The sequence below is a fragment of the Moschus berezovskii genome, chromosome 7 (genome assembly GCF_049115385.1).
Source record: "Moschus berezovskii isolate FMDL1 chromosome 7, NW_MosBer_1.0, whole genome shotgun sequence".
NCBI lineage: Eukaryota > Metazoa > Chordata > Mammalia > Artiodactyla > Moschidae > Moschus > Moschus berezovskii.
The window spans coordinates 37,400,654-37,421,534 of record NC_142466.1 but is presented as its reverse complement, the minus strand read 5'-3'; the positions used below and the strand labels follow the sequence as shown (position 1 = coordinate 37,421,534).

The 20,881-nt window shown below is 37.7% G+C and overlaps 1 long non-coding RNA gene across 1 annotated transcript; it reads left to right on the top strand.

Annotated features, from left to right (window-relative positions):
* Positions 1 to 2,611: 2,611 nt before the first annotated feature.
* LOC148777307 (uncharacterized) lies at positions 2,612 to 15,138 on the top strand. The gene is made up of 3 exons (XR_016037808.1): positions 2,612 to 2,935; positions 10,981 to 12,358; positions 13,156 to 15,138. It is a non-coding gene; the product is annotated as an uncharacterized LOC148777307 (long non-coding RNA).
* The last annotated feature ends 5,743 nt before the right edge of the window (positions 15,139 to 20,881 follow it).

Here is a 20,881-nt window from a genome sequence, read left to right as displayed (position 1 = left end):
GAACAGGCAGAGACTTTGCCACCAGACACAATAAGCATCTGAAATGGGGGCTCATGAATAATTCATGCTTGGTGTCCTACGAAACAAAGAAATGATATGTTTGCTGGTAGATAACTGTGTTGTGGCATTTGTAAATCTTTCTGAATGTGGAGTGGATCATGTTTCTCCCTGGTAGAGAAATATGTTTGTTTTTTTTTTCACTTTCCTAAAACAGAAAAGTTGGTAGTTTGATGTAATAATCCTACACTGAAGGTCTTCCATGAAATGCTGGATGGGTTAGACTAATTTGGCTCATGATTTAGGAATTTTAAAAAATCTCATTCAGTGAAGAGGAATGGTGAAATGGTTTTACTGCAATAAAATACAGCAGGATACCAAGTTCTCAAGGACATTATTTTTTTTCTTGGGAAGCAACCAGCTCACTTTTGCTAATGCAAGTTTCATTACTAGAGACTAGAAAACAGTGGTGCCTCCACATGGCAGGATAGTATTGGGAGGAATAATTCTTCACTTTTCACTAAAATATTAGAAAAAATGATACTTTGGTGAATTGAGCCCTAAATTGTTTTAGTGATAGTTAAATACCCACTAATCTGACACTAGTTAAATTGGCAATAAAAATGACCCCCAACCAAGTTGGGCCTCTATCCTGTTTCTGCACAATAGCTTTGGACCTAATTCCAGGGATCTATAAAACCGTTGGGTAGACTTTGTGCATTTGCATAACGAGTATCTCTAGTGTTGTATAAAGTAACTAGCTGTTCAAACTTATCATAATTAGTATTTATAATTAGTATCTGAGTATTCATTTCATTTATTCTTTAATATCTGTGCATTCATTTCCTTGGGGGGGAAAGAAATTGATTTAATAGTTCTTCATTATCTTTGAAACAACAATTTGGCAAAACAAATCATGGTGATATATTCTGCCATCTCTGCAATAATGATCTGAAATCTGTCTTCTGTGATTCACTCATATTTTTACCACGTTTTTCTTTCGTTTAGCAGTATCTCCATGTTTGTCTTCCTTGCTTTCAGGTTGCCCAGGAATGACTGTACATCTGTAAACCTCACACAATTCTATATGGTTGGCAGGGAAAGTCAGAAAGAAGGCAGGCTGATTTTGCTGAAAGAAAGAAACAAGCAAAAACAAAATATGGGCCTGCCAATTATATGCTGGCATGAGAATATAATTCCTTCTTGCTTTCAGGTAGGTAGTGGGAACCTCCATCAAAAGAAGAGTAGTAAATGCTTGTGAGGTGTATTTTTGGTTTTTGTTGTTGTTGTTTTTATCCTGAAGCTCCAATAACATACCAAATAGTAGATTCACAATATGTACAAGTAACGACTCTTTTTTTTTTTTTTTTACTTTGGCTGTGTAGGATTAAGATTGTAAATAGAATGATGGTGGGACATAAATTGTTCTGTGCCTTTTAAAAAGATAAGTAGATTTCCAGTGGAGATAATAACTAAACAAGTGGTAGGAATGTCCTGGGGCCAGGAGGATAATCATAAGAAATAGAGGTAACAGCCTTAAGATGAACAAAATACAAACAAAGCCTAAAAGGCCCGAGAGAGAGGCTGATAGAAATTCCCCTCGCTTCTCATTGGCCGCCCAGGGTCCTGCTCCTCCATCGCCTTCTGTGCGTGCGGCTGCAGTGAGACAGCAGCAGTCTCGCAGTTCTCTTCTTCCTGAGCCTCCACACTTTTTCAGTCTCTATCACCTATAGACAGAGCCTGATTGCTCTAGCTTCCCAGAACATCACACTTGGACTGCCAACATTTTGTTTCCAGGGGTAAAGAATCTGCCCGCAACGCAGGAGGCACAGGAGACGCAGGAGATGTGGGTTCAATCCCTGGGTTAGGAGGGTCCCCTGGAGGAGGAAATGGCCACCCACACTCGTATTCTTGCCTGAAAAAATGTCATGGACAGAGGAGTCTGCCGGGCTAAAGTCTATGAGGTCGCAGAGTTGGACATGACTTAGCTACTGAGCACACATGCATGCTAAAGGATCCTTTATAGGAATGCCAAGCAAAGTCATAACCTTTATTTGGTTGTGAGTTAACCAGATTATGAATTAAAGAAAACACATTTAAGGGTGTGTGCTTTTATAACAAAAATAGGAACCAAAAGGGACCAATAAGTCAGTCAATAGCATATAAAACTGATAGTATATTTAAGGTTAAGAAAACTCAGGTTCTTCGGATCAGAGATGCTTAGAAAATGTCAGTTTTCCAAAATTTCAATCCTGTCTCTGTCACATTTGTATTATGATAGACACTGAAAGTCCCTAAATATATGTCCTCATTTGTAAAATGGGGACAAAAATGCATATTTCGCAGAGTATTTTAAAATATCAGAAATGCGATCTAATGTATGGAAAGCATGTTGGTAATTTACAACTTTCTAAGCCATTAGAGTCACCTGGAGAGCTTTGAAAAGCTATGGATGTTTGTTCCCACCTCCATCCAATTGAATCAGAATCTCTAGAGAACAAGCCCTGACAATATACTTTGGAAAGCTCTTCAGGTGATTCTGCACAATAGCCAAGGATATGAGAAAAGCCAAGGAAAAGCCTGAGACTAAATGAACACTCAGTAAATATTATCTATTTCTTCTCATTCATGTCACATGAACATTAGCCCCATCAGGACACAGATTTTTTTCACTGGAAGGAATTTACAAGTGCAGTTAAAACGTCTCCTTGCTTTGAAGGTAAAGAAGCTGATGGCAGCTGGATTAGTGATGTGCCCGTCTCTCTTTCTCTCAGATGTGTCCAGATTTTTGTGATCCCATGGACTGTAGACTGCCAGGCTACTCTGTCCATGGAATTCTCCAGGCAAGAATTCGGGAGTGGGTTGCCACGCCCTCCTCCAGGGGATCTCCCCAACCCAAGGATCGAACCTGTATCTCTGGCATCTCCTGTATTAGCAGGTGGGTATTTTTTTTTTTAATCACTGGCACCACCTGGGAAGCCCTTGATGTACCCATGGTCACATAGTTAATGGTGAGACTGGGATCCTGGTATTCATTCTAGGATTTTAAAGCTGTCTTCTCTGGCACAGCTTTTAAGAAGGAAAGTGAGATCTTAGATGAGGCTGTCTTATCTTTCCCTGGCTTCTTTGGTTTCTCAACAGTATTTTATGGCAATGAGGTTATAACTAAAGTCAGAATCAAAGGATTACACATTCAATTACTATCCTCATGAGCTGTAAAGGCCTTGACTTGGTAGCATTTATTCATAGAAACTTGAGTAGAAGAAACACATCCCAGCAATGCTTCCTCAGAGAAGGCACATGCATATCTGGTTGGACTTCTGATACGTGGTGTCATACTGCTTCTCCATCTTATCGATTGGTTCCTGTGTGGTTGATATGGAAAATCTGAGCAATTTACTTCCACACAGTTATGAGCCATCATACAGGTGCATTTAATTTTTAATTACTCTTAAAAATGTTTTTAATAATTAGTAGCAATAACCACTAATTGGCATGTAAACCATTCTTGCATCAGCAGGCAAACTGTAGGCTTACGTCTGCACACCCACACCCAATCAACTGAAAATTGCTTCAGTGCTTATCTTATAATTACTGTGCTTAATGCTGTTTGCATTGTTTGGAAGCTTTTGTAATTAATTGCTTTTTTTTTTTTAACCTCTGAACCTGTACACGGAACAGTAAAGATTAGTCCTTACTCAGTAACATCTTGTTTATATTGAATTGTTTAGACACACATAAGAGGGAAAATAATGGGCTTTGTTTTTACCTGCCAGCTGCATTTCCTCTGTTTATACAATAGTTAGATAGAGCCCATGTAGGATTTGGAACCGCGCTAGCTACCTTCTTGACTTTCTGGTTCTCCTCAGTGCTGTTGGACTTTGGCACAATTACATTTTCAGGCAGACTCTCAGACTCTATATTCCTTTATCCCCTTCCCCATTATTGATTCTGCAAAGATTTATGGATAAAGGAAAATCATTTCTGAATGTCTCTATTGAAGTGAAGGCCAACATAGCTAAAGTTGCAGTTTGTTTCTTGGCAGTCAAAATTTATATTACATATACATACATATATATACGTATGTATATATCTGTGCCAGTCATTGTACCTTTGATCTTGAAAGTGACAGTCACAGTGAACCACTAAAAAAAATCATTTGATAAATTGAGATTATTGGTATGCTAAGCCGGTTTTAGAAATAAGTGATGAATCTGCCAATGTTTTCATAGTAGTAAATGGCAAATAAAATTTTATGATGAGAGAGGCAAAAGATAAAACTTGACTTTATAATTGTCAGCCGTTAGGTATTGGTTATGAACTGCTACTGGGTGAAGATATGGGTAGGAACATTCCTTCCTTATTCAATCACTCGCTGAATAGTTACTGGGAATACAATGTGCCAAGAAATGTGCTAGACAATTGGTATACGCAAAGAACAACAACAGCAACAAAAACAGTGTGGTCTTGGGAGTTGGAAAAAACCTTAGTCTGAAAATCTTGATTCCATAAATAAGTAAATGGAAGACTCAGAAATTATTTGATCTCCCAGAACTTCATTTGTGTCATCTAAAAGGTGGAGATGGTAACACTCTTGAAGGTTCATTTTGAAAATTAAAAGAAATCCCATATGTGAAACACTTTGCACTTTTCTGTATTTACTTAGTGTGTGTATGCTATAATTTTAATTAGACTAAAGAATCCCCAGTCCAGAAAGAGTGAGATATACTGTCACTCATAGGGTTCTTTGATTGTAAGCAACAGAAACAAATTTTGGCTGTTTAACTGGGAGACAAAGTTATGGGAATGCTCTCGGGACATTCACAGGACCAACTAGAAGCTGGAGTATCAGGCTTAGAAAACAGAAGAACTCAAAAACTAGCACACGTGAGGGTGTAAGTATCAGAACTTCTCAACAGCCTTGGAGGGCACTGCTGGGGACAAATACATTAAAATTTTTTTGTCCTTATTCTTTATCCTTTGCTTCAAGTTTCAACAACTGAGAAGGAGAGGAAGAAATAGAGAATAGATAGGAAGGGAGGAGAGAGAGGAGTTAATGGAATTTAGTCACATATCTATTCCTTAGAAGGAGAGGCTGGGGCACCTTGATTTATAGATGCGCTGAGATATGCACAGTGGGGAAGAAGTAACCCCTCACTGGAACTCTGGATGCTACCACAAATAAGGGTGACTAGTGACTAGTAGCCTGAAATCAACATAGAATATGTAACACAGGATCTGATCAGAAATAGGGTTGGCTTCACAACATTTCATCTGTGTAATCACAAAGGTCCCATTTATAAATAAGGGACCTATATCTTCATTTTGCACTGGGCTGTGCAAATTTTGTAGTGGGTCTTGGTCATATGTTCTATGGTAGGGATCTATACACAGCTCTGTGAAGCCCAAAAGGTTCCCAGAAAGAAGTCCTAGAATTCCCAGAAGAATTCCCAGAAAGAATTCATTGGAAAGCCAGAGGAGGGTTCAAGGGGTGAAAAAGTATCAGATAGATTTTGAAGAGTGGCGAAAGGGTGGAGCGCATTCAGGTAATGAAAACTGAGAAGCAAAAGCCAATAGAATTTTCTATGATCAAGGATATTAAATACGATTCTGACACAGTTGGGACTAAAAGTATTCTCTTTAAGAATGGTAAAGCAAAGATATTATGAATATAGACTGGAGAAATATACTCTATTCTGTAGTACAAATCATCAGAGGACACCTGGTGAGCTATGAAAAGGCTGCCACTAGAGCCAGATAAACGAGTGTGCTTCTACTCCACTAGAAACACATGGATTAAACATCGTCTAGTTCTTGCTCGCAACTAGCCTCATCCTGAAGTCACTGGAAGCAAGCACTCTCCCCAGTGAACACTCTTAGCTTCTGGACACCAAACTCCTATGTTAATGGCAGGGCTTTTGAGTGGGATGGCAGAGAGGAAAGCAGAGCAGTTTAGCTTTGCTTTCTACAAATAATTCAATGCAGCTTTTTTTTCAGTGTTTTCTGATATCAAGACTTTTCTCTTTTATCTAATATTTTTATGGATTTCAGGATTCTAGCCTAGTACTTTTCCAAGGTATAAATTTTCAGAACATGCCCAATTAGTACTTATTCAGCCTTTGCTGGAATACCTTCAGCTCCTTCCTGTTTGGGCTTCCCTCATATCTGTCAGTAAAAAATCTGTCTGCAGTGCAGGAGTCCCAGGACCGATTTCTGAGCTGGGACGATCCCTTGGAGAAGGAAATGACAACCCACTCCAGTATTCTTGCCTGGAGAATCCCCATTGACAGAGAAGCCTGGCAGGCTACAGTCCTTGGAGTCGCAAGAGTCGGGCATGACTTAGCGACTAAACCACAACCACCATTCCAGTATTGGATAGATGTAATTGTCAGAGTTTTTCCTCCTACTGAGCTAAATTTGACCTGCCTGTTACATTCACCAAGAAATGTTTTGGAATCACCCAGATTAAGACTCATTCGTCTTCCCCAGGCAAATATCAAATTTATTTTCTAATTACAGTAAAAATGTTCTCTGTTTTTGAGGCCCAGTCTAGTGGGAAAATGTCTACTAGGTTTTCTTTTAAAAAGCCCTTTTAGCACTGTGAGAACTATGAACCATATGGTGGAGCCTAAGAAGTTCCTCCTATGGGCTGGATTGGATTGTGTTATGTTTCCAGGGTCATGCAGGCCTGCAAGTTTCACCTGCAGATTCAGTTTTCCTTCTGAACTTCATCCTCTCTGTGGGAAACAATTTTCTCCATTCCCTCCATCATTTGTAATGGGCTAGGCTCCTATCCAGTTGAATCCATCGCATGGGCCATGGAGCTGGTCACAAACATGCCTGTGCCAGGAAGGACAGCCCAGACATTTGCCATCTGTGTCTCAGCTTTCTCCAGTTCTGTTCTTGGGCTGCTTATCAAGGGACACACTCATAGGCACTATTTCCCTGGAAAAGAAAGAACTGGAAGACTGCTCAACACTAGGTTTTCGAGGGAGGCCTTTTATAAGATTTTCCCTAAATTTGAGTAAGACTCTTTTTTTCAGTGTGCTGGAGTAGTATGCCTTCAGATGGGTGTGCTGAAACAAACCTACTCAGTAACTACAACAAGGTCATCTTCATGATGGCAATTTTGTTTTGTAGGGAAATCAAGTCAATGCTTATAAGCTCTTTTCATAAACATAAACATTCATTCAGTAAAAAGGAATTAGAATTGTACATCCTTGGATACTTGCCAGTGAGTCATATTGACAAAGGACTTCTGCAACCAATGTCTTACTCCTGAGTATCACGTCTTTTCTTTAGTTGCATGACAATTTGCCACCTCTTAGCACTAAAGATAAAACTGTCACATGCTACTCCCTTACTCCTTAAATATCAGATTCAGGAAAACAATAAGAGATAACTCAGTTTTCTTGTCTTGATCTTCTCTTTCTCAATCCCTATACCGTCATGTCCTCTGTATAATTTTTCCACGTGATTATTTGCTCTCTGACCAAGGTAGAAGTATACAATCTAATCACAAAGAACTTGACTGGATTTGTAATGGTATTAGCAACATACAGACAAATAGAGAGTGTAAGGTAGAAATAATTACAGAAAGAGCAGCTATATTATTTATAGAGCAACTACTATGAGCCATGCCTTCTGATGGAGACAGCATACAAGTTTTCTTAAATTCTGGTAATGCTGTAAAGCAGGAATTGTTACTCATGTTTTGAAGATAAGTAAACTTGGGCTCAGAAAATTTAAGTCACTCTCCCCAGTTTGGGCTGCTCTTAAAAGGTGGTGTGAGAGTTCAAAGCCATTTACCCTAACTTCTGAACTTTATGTTACAAGTAAAGAAGTGAATAGAAAATTCTGGGCTTGTACCTTTTCAAATTATGGTTTTCTCATTGCGGGGTCATAGGGTAGTTCTATTTTTAGGTTTTTAAGGAACCTCAATACTGTTCTCCATAGTGGCTACACCAACTTACATTCCCATCAACAGTTTAGGAGGGTTCCCTTTTCTCCATGTACACCAATGCTCACTGGAGCACTATTTACTGTTAGACAGGACATGGAAGCAACGTAAATGTCCATCAACAGAGGAATGCACAAAGAAGGTATGGTATGTCTATACAGTGGGATATTACTCGGCCATAAAAAAGAACTAAATTGTGCAATTTGCAGCAACATGGATGGATGTAGAAACTGTCATACTGAGCAAAGTACGTCGGACACAGTAAGACAAATGCCATATGATACCACTTATATGTGGAATCTAGAAAAAAGGATACAAATAAACTTATTTACAAAACAGAAGCAGAGTCACAGATGTAGGAAACAAACAAAGTTTTGGTTACTACAGGGTAAGATGTGGGAGGGATAAATTTGGAAATTGGGATTGACATATAAACACTAATAACCAATAAGAATGTGTTCTATAGAACAGGGAACTCTACTCAATATCCTATAATGACCTTTATGGGAAAAGAATCCAAAAAAAAGAGTGGATATATGTATATTTTTAACTGACTCATTTTGCTGTACCTCTAAAACTAACACACCATTGTAAATCAACTATTGAAAAAAATTGAAACAAAAAAGAAAAAAAAAAAAGGAAAATCCTAGTCTTGACACACCTAGCAGAAAGTACTCTAGACTTGGCTGCATAACTATCTGGTATACTATTTTATGATGTCACAAGCTATATGTGCATGTTTGTGAAAGTGAAAGCGTTAGTTGCTCAGTTGTGTCCGACTCTTTGTGACCCCGTGGACTGTACCCTCTCAGACTCCTCTGTCCATGGGGTTCTCCAGGCAAGAATACTGGAGTGGGTTGTCATGCCCTCCTCCAGGGTATCTTTCTGATCCAGTAATTGAACCTGGGTTTCCCACATTGTAGGCAGATTCTTTACTGTGTGAGTCAGTAGGCAAGTCCATGTACAAGTATACTTCACATTATTCCCAGCATAATCTGGAGTTCTTTTCACTAAATATTGAGCTTTTAACACATTCTAATAGTGATCAAGATTTTGATAAGACATGTCTTGCATTACACCATCCTGAGAAGATGAAAAGAATGTTTATATGTAGAGCTATAATTGATATTAATAAAGAACCACAATTTGTTACATCTGCTTAATACTGCTGGCATTGCCATTTATTTTCTTGAGGCAAAACTTAAAAGATATTAATATCAAAATATATTTTTGACAGAAACTTTCTTTTTTTAACTTTTTAATATAGAAAACAATATTCATATTCCGAGTTAATCCAGCTTCAACTCCATTCACTATTTCAAAATTCACTCAGAGTTTTAAATCACACTGGGCTGCCTTTTTCCTTTTAGTTCAGTGGAGACATGAGCTGGATGGCACTGCTTTAATAAAATAAAATGTCAGTCCTCAAGGTTGGCAGTGCAGAAGGAATCAAAGCTTAGGCAGGGTGGCTAGACTGGGCAGCCAGGACTCTTTCCTCAATGAAGGAGTCACTTGTTTCTTGGGCAACTGTGAAAGGGTTAGATTTGGTTACAGTACTAATTGAACTAGAGGTTTTAACCCACCTGGTGACAGTGGTAGAGTAATAGTAACAACCTTAATACAACTTGAAGGAGGTCTCTCAGATCCACATAAGCCAGAGATTCTCCCACTGCTACCAAATTTAGATCCTGGTTCAGTGTCTTAAGAGGAACTAGTGGGTTTTCTTACACAGCTTGCTAGTATGTACGTAGTGCTGAGTAAATTTCCTTAGAAACAACCTAAAGTAAAATCTATGGGCAAGAGAAGGAAGTGTTAACTTGTACTTTTCCAAAATCTGGATGTTTTTCTTACTTCTCAGTCACTGGGAAATTCAAATCAGAACAAGATGTGAAATCACTATCCAAAGAGTAAAGCATTCTTATTTTTAAAACTGGCGAATGGGAGATAGATGTATCTTATCATCTGAGTTAGTAGTCATAAATCCTAATAGCTGGTTGGGAAACTTTTCTGACTTTACTTTTTGAAATTTATTGTATGGCACTTATTATTGGAGTTGTGTCCTGGCATGACTGCTAGGGGACGAGGGGCTCTAGTTAGAGGAAGACTGGATTTCAGCATTAGCTGTACTACTTCCTTATGGTGTGACCTGCACCTCGGTGTCCAATTTTCCATCTGAGACATGGAAGAAAAATGCCTTAGAGGGTTTGGTGAAGAATCCACAAGTTAATATATGGAAGGCACTTAGAAAGCAGCATGGCTCAGAGTAAGTACTCAGGACCTGTTAGGTGTTATTATCATTAGACAGATAGAATATTAAATCTTTTTGACACTCATAGGTAGAAACTGTCAGTGCTGACATCTAGGGAAACTGTGTAGTGCATGGGTGTTTTATCTTCCACACTGACTCTGGTTGAGAAGCACATTGTTTTGCAGAGTGTCCTCTGGTCAGAGGACAGGAGAGACTCTTCTGAAAAAGAAAATGCAACTTCAGCTCTCAAAAGAATCTCCTTATGCCTCTGTTTGTTTTTGGTTTTTTAAATATTAATTTAATTTTATGGAATGGATTAAAATACTCCAGAGAGCCAGGAAGGCTGAGGGTCCAGAGAAAAGAAGACGTAGATCCCTGAAGACAAGTTTATGGTTTGTCTCATCCCTGGTTTGGATCTAGGTACAAATTATTCTCCAGAGAGAGATACAAACTGAGGCTACAGCCTCTAAAGGCAGCCTTAGACCATAGTGACCCTCAGCTGTTCATGGTAGCCCCAATATTTTATGCTGTGCCCCCTGAGATTTTGAGGTACTACGTACAGAAGGTAAAACTCTCTCAGGCATGATTTGGGAGAGGGTAATAGTTTTGACACTTTTCAACCCCTCTGCCCTGAACTTTAGCTCCCCTGAATCCCCATTTTTCTTTGTAGCATCATTAGATATTCCTGGTCAACTTGTGAATTATTGGAAAAGGCTTATGTTCTAATATGCAACTAGACTCATAAATTATCTCTTAATTTTCCCTAATTTTACAGCTAAAGAAAACAGAAGATTGAGACAAGCTAACTGAAGATCACAAAGCCAGTCAATGTAGAGCTGAATCTGAGACTGAGGACTTCTATTGCCTGGTTCAAAGAGCAAGCAGAGAGATAAAATAGTAGCATACTGGATTCATTAAATAGTAATGATAATAATGATGATGATGATAGCAAATACTTATTCAGTACTTATGTGCCAGGCACTGTTTCAAGCACTTTACATTTATTAACACATATCATCCTTATGAGACTATAATGAAGGTATTACCATCATCTCCATTTCACAGACGGATAAACTGAAGCATGGTGAGGTTAATAAACTTGCTCAAGGTCCCAGCTATTAAATGAAAGTGTAAGGGTTTGAGTCCATATGATCCAGCTACCACCGAGTACAGGCTTTCGAGTACAGGCTTTCAATACAGAGCTATACTACTACACTACATCTTATTTAATTAGCTCTTTCTGCCCACATGCAGTTTAACTTACTCTTATTAATCTGTTTTTCTTAAAAAAATTATTAACTCTTCAGGCCACTTATTAGAAATCAAGAATTCATGAAAAGCCACAAATGCCCATTTTGTACCTTTCATATCAGTTTATCTACATACACAGAAAACTCTTTTTCAGAGTATACACACATATACATACACACTGCATTATGACATCCAGGGCATTTATCTAGGATACCTGGAAGTGAAATTCAGATCGTTAATATATTCTGGTCAATTAAGTTAACAAAACTGTCATGCATATGATATCCACTTCTAAAAAACTGAAATAAACGACACTAAAACTGTGCTCATCATAATTCAATTTCATTTAAATTCAGATTTGGAGGGCATGACAAGTTTTGTAGTGCCTCCAGCCTTCCCTATTAACAGTATTTTATATTCCAAAGAAGGAGATATATAAAAGGCGACTGAAGTGACTTAGCAGCAGCAGCAGCAGACAATTAAGTAGTCTTTAAATAATATTTTAGAAACTTTCTTTAAAAGTTATTTCATATGAGTTTATCCTTGAGGTCCTCTGTTTTTGTTTGTCATTTCCTAAAGTCAAAATGCAAAAAGTGAAAGCAAATTTGAGTTATTTAAGCCTAATTGTCTGATGAATCCCTTGAAATGAGATTTCCCTCTTTCATTAATCCTTACATATAGTGCAGTGGGATTTACAAAAAGGGAAGAGGTCTGGGCATATTCTATCATCAATAAAAAACATCAACCTTAGAAATGATAGAATGCTTACATGAGAAATGGACATTCCAAATAATAATGATGTCTAATCCACAGACTAAGAAGACAGTATCTGTACTTCATTCCTGAATATACAAATTTTTTTATGTGGAAATTTGTTGTCTTTCTCAAAATAACATCTAAAGGTTAGTAGGTATTATTCCATTTATTTTAATTTTGCTGCTCATGTGTTCACAAACTAAATTCTCTCACTTGCCTTACCTTAAAATAAGAAGATCTGTGTAAAGAACATCTTCAAAAGACTATATCCTAAAATAAGGGGCATACTCTCATTTTGCCGTCGAGTTTTTTCTTTTTTAAAGGAACTACTGAATATGGCCAGAAATAATTCTTTTCCTTGCAGGGGTACTAATGATGAAAACTGGCTACAGTATTGAAGGTAGCAAACTTTCCCTAAGTATTTAGGTCTTTATTTGGAATTTACCCTATAGCAAAATAAAAAAGGAATAATCGGGAACACACACACACATTCAAAAAGGAAATCTCCACTGAGGACCCAGCCATCAGGCCCCTGAAGAGATATAATCTATGCGTAACAATGCTTAAATCAGCACAACATTTACAACACATATTAAGTGGTTTGTTATTTATTTCAAGACTTTAATTGGCACAATATATTAACAGCATTGTTGCAACAGTTCCACTTAGGGCTTTCTGTTTTTTTTTTTTCCTCTAAAAAGAGAAAAAGAGGGAGAGAGAAAAGGGGAAAGCTAGAGAAACAATCACCCAGAATTACGCTATAACTCTTACGTTATTCCTTTAGCCTAAATGAACTGTTAGAGTTGAAGAAAATAGAAAAAAAAGGAAACTAGTTTCAGAAACTATATTTTAAACTCAATTCCATTTTATTAAGCCCAGACTAGTATGTTTTTTTTTTCCCTGCCATTACTAATATAATCTATTATGAGAATTTTTTTCCCAGGGACAAAAACAACACCAACTTTCTCTCCCTGAGAGCTTCTTATTGTTCATTTTTGCTGCTATTTGGAGAAAAAGCTCATTAAAATATTATGAAGCACAGAGCGTAATGATGTGCCAGCCTTCGCCAATGAGGAACATCTGTAGCACAGTGTATGTATATTTATATTACAGTCAACTTGAGTGCAGACTCTTGCTCTCACCCCTTCTCTGCTTGCCTCTGGTGCTACAATTCTTTGTCCCGACTACAGAGCCCGGCAAACGTGAAGCGCACAGGCTACAGGGCACACATTGTCAGTCTCTGGGGCTCTAGGCGCCAAATGTTATTATTTCATCATTAGCCCGGAGCTCACGCCAGGGTAAACTGTGCTCTGCTAAATGCCTCCAAACCTTCGCTTTTTTTATTCTCCCGGTTATTTTTAAATTGTATCTTTTCCCTCCTTTCAGTTCTCTGGCACAGAAGGATCTGCAAAGTGCATCCAACATGCACCCAGTTCCCAAATCCATGCTTCTCTCTCTTCTTTACGTTATTCCACTTGCTTTCAAACCAAAGAACCTTGGGCATAATGAAAACATTGAGAGCTTGCCTATACCACAAATATTTGTGGAAAGCACATGGTGCCATTTTGCCAGACTACTCTTATTTGTTAAACTGAGTTAAGTGTAACGCGATTCCAAAAACTGCCTTTAGAATGAAAGACAAGGCTTGTAAAGCCAGGGAGATAATTACCGCAATCTGGGGTACAGAAAATGCAAAACAAAGGAGCACAATCCCATTTTGTGTGTGTATGTGTGTGTGCCGTGTGGGTTTTTAAATTTTGTTTTGTTTTGTGTTTTTTCTCTTTGTTAATGTACCCAAACATGTAAATATTCCATGGCATGTGTTGTACGGAGATAAAAATCAACCTGGAATCCTGCAAGGACAGAAAAAAGCGCATCCTCAGTAGTGGACAGTGACATGTTTGGTGGAAATATCTTTTCAGAAGGGACGGCTTGCTTTCTTTTTTTCTCCCTCCATCTAGCAAACATCCACCCAAACGTGGCAGTTACCACCCATTGGCAAGATTCTGACACCCACCTACGTTCCTTTGAAGCTATCGATCTCTCTTTGCATAAGGAAATAAAAGTTGATTTGAAAAGAACTTGTGTTCTAAAATCTTTCCTATGAATCCATAAAAATACTGGAGAATCCTCCACTCGCTCCTCCCCATGGTATTTTATGGGGATTATTATGCTATCAGCCTTCCTATTGTTGGGACTGTTGTCCTTTGGGATGGTTTTGCAGACTGGACTATTCTCAGCTTTCCTTTCTTTGTCTGCCAATTGTTTCTAAATCTAAACCACTTTCGGAGACAATTATTTCCATACGTGTATGTGTATGTAAATATTAATAATCGTTGCATATGTGTATACTTACGTGTGCATAAATAAACACCATCCCACATGTATTTCCCATTTTTAAAGAGCTAGTTCTTACTCTATAAAAAGATTTGTGTTCCCCAAAGCAGGTTGTTAACGTTCTTTATTAAAGAGAAAGAGCAAAACTTCCATGTTTCCTTGTTTTATGTTTAGAAGGAGTGAACCTTGTAGGTCTGAGCTAAGCTTCTCGGTATGTTTTAGCCGAGTCTGGATTTTGGGCTGTAGATTTTGAAATGCACATCACCCAGTTTTCTCAAAAACCGTCACCGCATTTCCGTCTTTAAATTTCATCTGGACTGTCTCTAACAGTCCGGCTGACCCCATCATTTCCTCCTCTTATTACTAACATGCTTCTCCCCACATGCACAACAGGATATTTTTCAGAGGAAAAGGCAAAAATATATGAGGGGTTTCTTTCCTTCCAGATGTAGACATTTTGTCGCCCGTTTAGCAATAAGTAGACATAGAAAATGAACTTGAGTTTAGAAGAGACAAACTACAGGACGTCACTAAGGTGCATGTAAGGATAAACCCATGAAGCCCTCGAAGCAGAATTTGGCAGCAGAAACGTCCCATTGAGCCAAAAAGCCAGCCAGGGCATAGAAGCTTGTTATTATGACTTGCTCTGTGAGTAAGACCCACAGGGAGACTGTGAAGGCTGCTTAGTGTGAAGCCTGTTTAGAATAGTTGGGGGTGGGGTGGGGAGTGTGCAGTGAGCCTAATCAGGCTGTTTGCAACCGTCTTAAAATTAAAAAAAAAAAAAAACAATTTTATGAAAAAATTCCTAAATAAGATCATGGGTCCCATTTTGAAATCTATTCCATTAAGGACAGGTAGTTCCAAATATGGAAACATTTAAACTACCTGTTAGAAACTGGATGAGAAGTGATGCATTTGAAAGAAAGTAGTAGCAGCAGCAGTAACAAACGCTCCAGATTAGAAAGGAGTGACAGGCCAGACGTAGATGAACCGCTTTGAAGCTTTGCTGAAGAAAGCCTCAAATGCCAAGTCATACTCTCTGAATTATGTAACGTATTATTGGCTCTTTCCCTCTATCACTTCCATTTTTATTTCTAAACATGATTGAATTGTTTTTTCTAACACTTAATATTAGATTGAATCATGTGAAATTTAGACTGTTTGACAATTTTTGGATTACAAAAATGTAATTTTATACAGTTCATCCTAATCATTCCTTCCCTGAACATTATCTGTCCATTTTCTTCTGATCGACTCATTTTAGAGCCCACTATTATTTTTGAATTATTTTCTTTCTTTTTCTCTGCTTTCAAATATAGTCATTCTTCATATTTTAATGCCTGTTGAAAATTTAGAGAATAGTTGGTTCAATGAATAGAAACCATTTAAAACTAGTGTTTAATGTGGGGTCAAAATGGGATTGTTTTCCTTTCAGTTCTATTCTAAGGCCCTCTGTATATAACTTAGTTTTCCAAATCATTCACTCACTACAAATATTAGGGGCAGGATGTCATATTTGATGCCCTCAAGGCTTTTACTTCAAGTCTTATAAAAGAAAACTTGATTTTAAAAATAATCCATGCAGAAGAAAAGGGTCATAGTAAATATGTTCATAATTCCTGTTACAGACTTAAACTGATCCTTTCGTAAATTCAAAAGTCCCAAGGGTGGGAAAGGGAGTTTCCATAGTGGTGTCCATGTGCTGTGGGAAAGAAATGAATGGTTCTTTCCTTCCCTGCCCCTAGGAAGGGTCATGCTTTATGGAGAAAGATGCAAACTGGAATATGCTGAAAGCAGAGTGGAAAGGAAGCATTTCTAAGATTCCCGCAAAGTCTCCCTCATTGCTATGAAGGCTGGATTGAAGAAAACTATAACAACCATCCGAATGAGAGGCTGGAGTAGCCAATGTTATCAGAGACTTTCAGCATCTTTCCCAGCTTTTAGGGACGGCATGAATGGTGAAATTAAAAACCTGGTGAGTTTTAACCCAACTGTTCTAGTTGCCCAAGAGAGAAAATGGAGCCCAGTACACTTCATTGGTTTAGAAATAACACTGAAAAGGTAATTTTAAAAACTTAATACGACTAGGCATAAGCAATGCAAGAGTACAAATCTCAACTCTATTTTACTTCCCTGGCATATAAAAATTTTACTTTGTATTAGTCCTACATATGACTTTTGTTCAAAAAATTTTTATAGTATCATTCATTGGGAAGTAAAAAATTAATCTTCATACAATGACTCAAAATTATAATAATGCCTCTGTATACCATTCTTCATAATTAGTAAAAGTAGAACATTTTCAATATTTATTTTAAAACCAATAGGTGGTGCTATAAATTTCTAGATTTTGCAATATGCTCTTTTATTTTTCCATTTCTCAGTAGCATTAGAAATTTCTCTAATTATCGCAGTAAAAATTTTCATTGCAATAAGATTAAAAAAATGCTTGCACTAACTTTCCTATTCACTTAGCCACTGTGATATGTCTCTTTTCCACTGGAAAAATAAACTATAACTCAGAGTGTAAACTAAAATGCAAGGAATCTGTATAATTTTTGGCAGAAATATTTGTTTATGGAAACAGATCCATCTATAATGCTCTTTGTTCTTTCTTTTGCTAGTCTTTCTACTAATGGGAATGCAATAGAGGAACATAATTTTACTATTTAATATTTCACTGTATGAAATATCTTATGGTGTTAGATTTATGGAAAAAGCAGTAACCACAGTATCATGGGATCTTGATTTTCTTATCATGGTATCAGCAACTGCCAGAATCGTGGGACACAAGAGGACCTGGAAATCAGGCAGCTATTTCTGAGAGAACTGACTAAATAGAATCTGAAAGTTTTAGAAATAGGCACTTGATATTTGTCATCATAGGAACCAACATATTTTTTGGTATAAGACAAAAAATTTCTGAAGGTTCACAGACACTGAAAAACTAAAATCTGAATTCCACTCTAACTTTCAACTGTAAACAGTGATCTCAAACTGATGAGTTTCATTGATGAGCTTCTTTGATCTTTAAATTCTTTTCCTTCCTTTGTAAAAGGTTCTTCACAATCTTCTAGGTGTGTATATGTACATGTATATATGTTTGCATATGTGTATGTGTTTAAAGCTTTTAAAGCTGATACACTGGAAAAACTTAAGAGGTTCAGTGAGGTCTTACAAATGTACCGAAAAAAAGACTAATGACAGCTGCAACTGGTTCCCATCTTAATTCTATCGTTCATCAAACATCTGGGCGATTTTTACCTCTCTTCTTCCAGATGTTTTGGTAGCTTGTAGAAATAGCCTCACATGCTTCTCAGTATTGAATGAGCAGCTCGTTACAACTGGAAGATGTGTTTGCAGAAGATATCATAATCTGCATAAGATTATACTTTGTGCAGCAAAGTTTCTTCCGTCTCAGCTGGAGCACTTTATGGGCTGGCTAGTTACTCCCTGCTTCCTCCAGGCTTGCTCTTCAGCATCAGACTGCTTCTTCCTGGCTTAACTAATAGGGATTGGACTGAACCAACTATTAAATAGTCATTCTTATATTCACATTAAATATTCCAATAATGTTAAGGGTACAAGAAAGGGGAAGACATGACTTAAGAATAGAAGCAAATGTCTCTTCAGTTAAGTTCAGTCGCTCAGTCGTGTCCGACTCTTTGCGACCCCATGAATCACAGCATGCCAGGCCTCCCTGTCCATCAGGCATTGATAAAAAACATGGTATTCAGGAAACTGAAATGGGAGTACTATTCTACACTGTGCTGGACACTGCATTTTAAAATGAATTATGATCATTTAGGGTACACTGAAGGGGAGAAACAAGAATGACAAAGAGACATGATAAGCCACAAGAGTTAGAATTCAAGGAATTGTAAACTTTTGGCAGAATAAGGAACTATTGGTGAAGGTGTAGGAGGGGTGGGATAGGATAACTGTCTCCTAGTAATTGATGAGCTGTCGTATAGAAAAGACATGAAAGTTATTGGATATGATTCCAGAATGCTTATCAAGAATTAATTGAAACAAGTTGTCATTTAGTGTCTCATTTTACTGTCAAGATATTAGCATTAGATATAGACAGCTTTCTTTCATCATTATAAAGTGAAATATAACACAAAGTGAATCCAACAATAAACTGAAATTAAATAGACTTCATAAGGGTATGTTTTGGCTCAATAGCAAAAAGAACATTTTTAAAACAAATCTATTCACTAAATATTAATTGAAAACCTATGAGGTACCAGGTACTTTTCTAGGCACTGGAAAGAAAGCAGCGGACAAAATAAGAGTTCTTACTATCACATTCCTTTCTTTCTAAGGTGAGGGGGATGAGTTATTAACCAGAGAAACAAAAATACACTATGTAATATATCTGGAGGTGATTAAGTGCTGTAAAGAAAGAGGGGATAGAGCAGCAGGGTGCCCTTTTAGATAAAGTCGATTAGTACCATCTGTTCATGGAATAGACCATGTAGAAGGCATGGGATAATAAGATCCCATCACAGATAATGTTCCAGTAGAAACTGAGTAACCCCTGGAGGGATACAAAGTGTTTCTTCATATAAAGAAACACAAGTTTTTATATACTTGTGTATCCCACCAGTTTGCATATTCATTTCTGACCTGGGGAATGTGTAACTCATCTCTCCATGGCTAACACTTACTACTTACTATATAGTGGTGCTTCATCTAAGTGTGCGGCGTGAACACTCTACAGGGAATTAAGCAATGGATTGAATGTACAATCCCCCAAATCCGGTCTCAACTCAGATAATATAGATTTCCTTTTTGACATTTGCCCTCTTCCAACTCTTTGACAATTCTGTCTTCACCTTTCTTCTCTAGGCCCTGAACAAGGGAGTATTAGTGTGGCTTTTTAAAACTGTAGCCATGTAAGATACGAATGAGAATAGGAGTATGGGAAAGACGAGGCTGCACAGGAAAGCACCTGACTCCCCTGGTCCCAGTACTTCTGTTGCAAGATTCCTCCCTGGGCATGTCTGATAGAAAACAGGAAAAATAATTCAATGTTTTTGAGGAGGGGGGTTCACAACTTGCTTTGTTAAGGTTAGATTCAGTGATATGGAAAGAAAATTGAAATTAATTATGGCTTAAATATTTGAGGTTTTAGTCCCATAAAAACCCCAGAAGTTGGACAACCAGGTTTGGAAAAGCAATTGCATAAAATCTTCAGCAAATAGGCATCACTGGAGGTTTCCATTATAACTAGAATGAGGTTTTCTCATATATATGATCTTAAGGGTTATTGGAAGACCAGTCAACATACTATGGATTTGAACTTAGAAAAGTCAACACTAATGTCTGTGTTACTTTCATCTGTTTTATATATTAGATTTGTTGTTGCATAAATGAATTCTGTTGCTAAAGAAATTGGAAAATTGCTGATCTCTTTTCCATATGAGGATACTGAGACCCAGAGAAATTAAGTGCTTTGCCTGAGAACTCAGAGCCAGCTATTGGCAGGGCCAGCATGAGAACTCAAATCACCTAATGACATCAGTGCCATTTCCACTGTTAGGATAGTCAATATCTTGTTCAAATCCCATGGAAGAGTAAACATAAAAGAGCTGAGGGACACCACACTGTTGAATCTATGAATCTATGCACCAGACGATATATTTCTTCAGTGTTGCCTAAGTATTGCCGTCCAAATGAATGATGAACACTTTTAGAAAACAAGGATGGTGTCTTTATTAACATCACACTGTTCTAGACAACATGAGAAAGTGCAGAAGAAACTCTTTCTGGATGTGTAACAATTTTTACTAATGTTCCTTTTAAGAGAGTGATGTTCCATTACTACACCAATCTGGTCTAAAATAGACCTGTTTTGCCCTTCTTTTATTTTCTTGTTTTAAAGAACTTCCAAAGATATTTGGAATAAATTTTGTCATGAGCTACAGAACCATGAAGTTGTAGTACAATTGATTTGCTAAGCCTGGATGGGAATTGCTTCCTTTTTATATCAAAACTACTAGAGGAAGTCAGTGCTTTGCCTTTATGTTGAAGTAACGCAAGCCATTAATGTAGAGCCTCCCCGAAAATCAGGCAAAATTGTTTCAAACAGGGACTGGGTATGTTTGAAACTGAGCAATCTGTCAGAATCAGTTCCTATTTTGTGTATAGTTGAACTGATTGAATTACCATTTCTGCCTAGAACCACAGAAGCCCAGGAGAATTCTGGGGCCAAAATCCCACAAACAATAGTTCTTTGTCCAAAGGGAGCCCATGGTTGGGGTTTTACCTGCAACCATGTGTGATTTCGATGTAGAGCAGAATGATTGAGAATTCAGCTCCGTTCC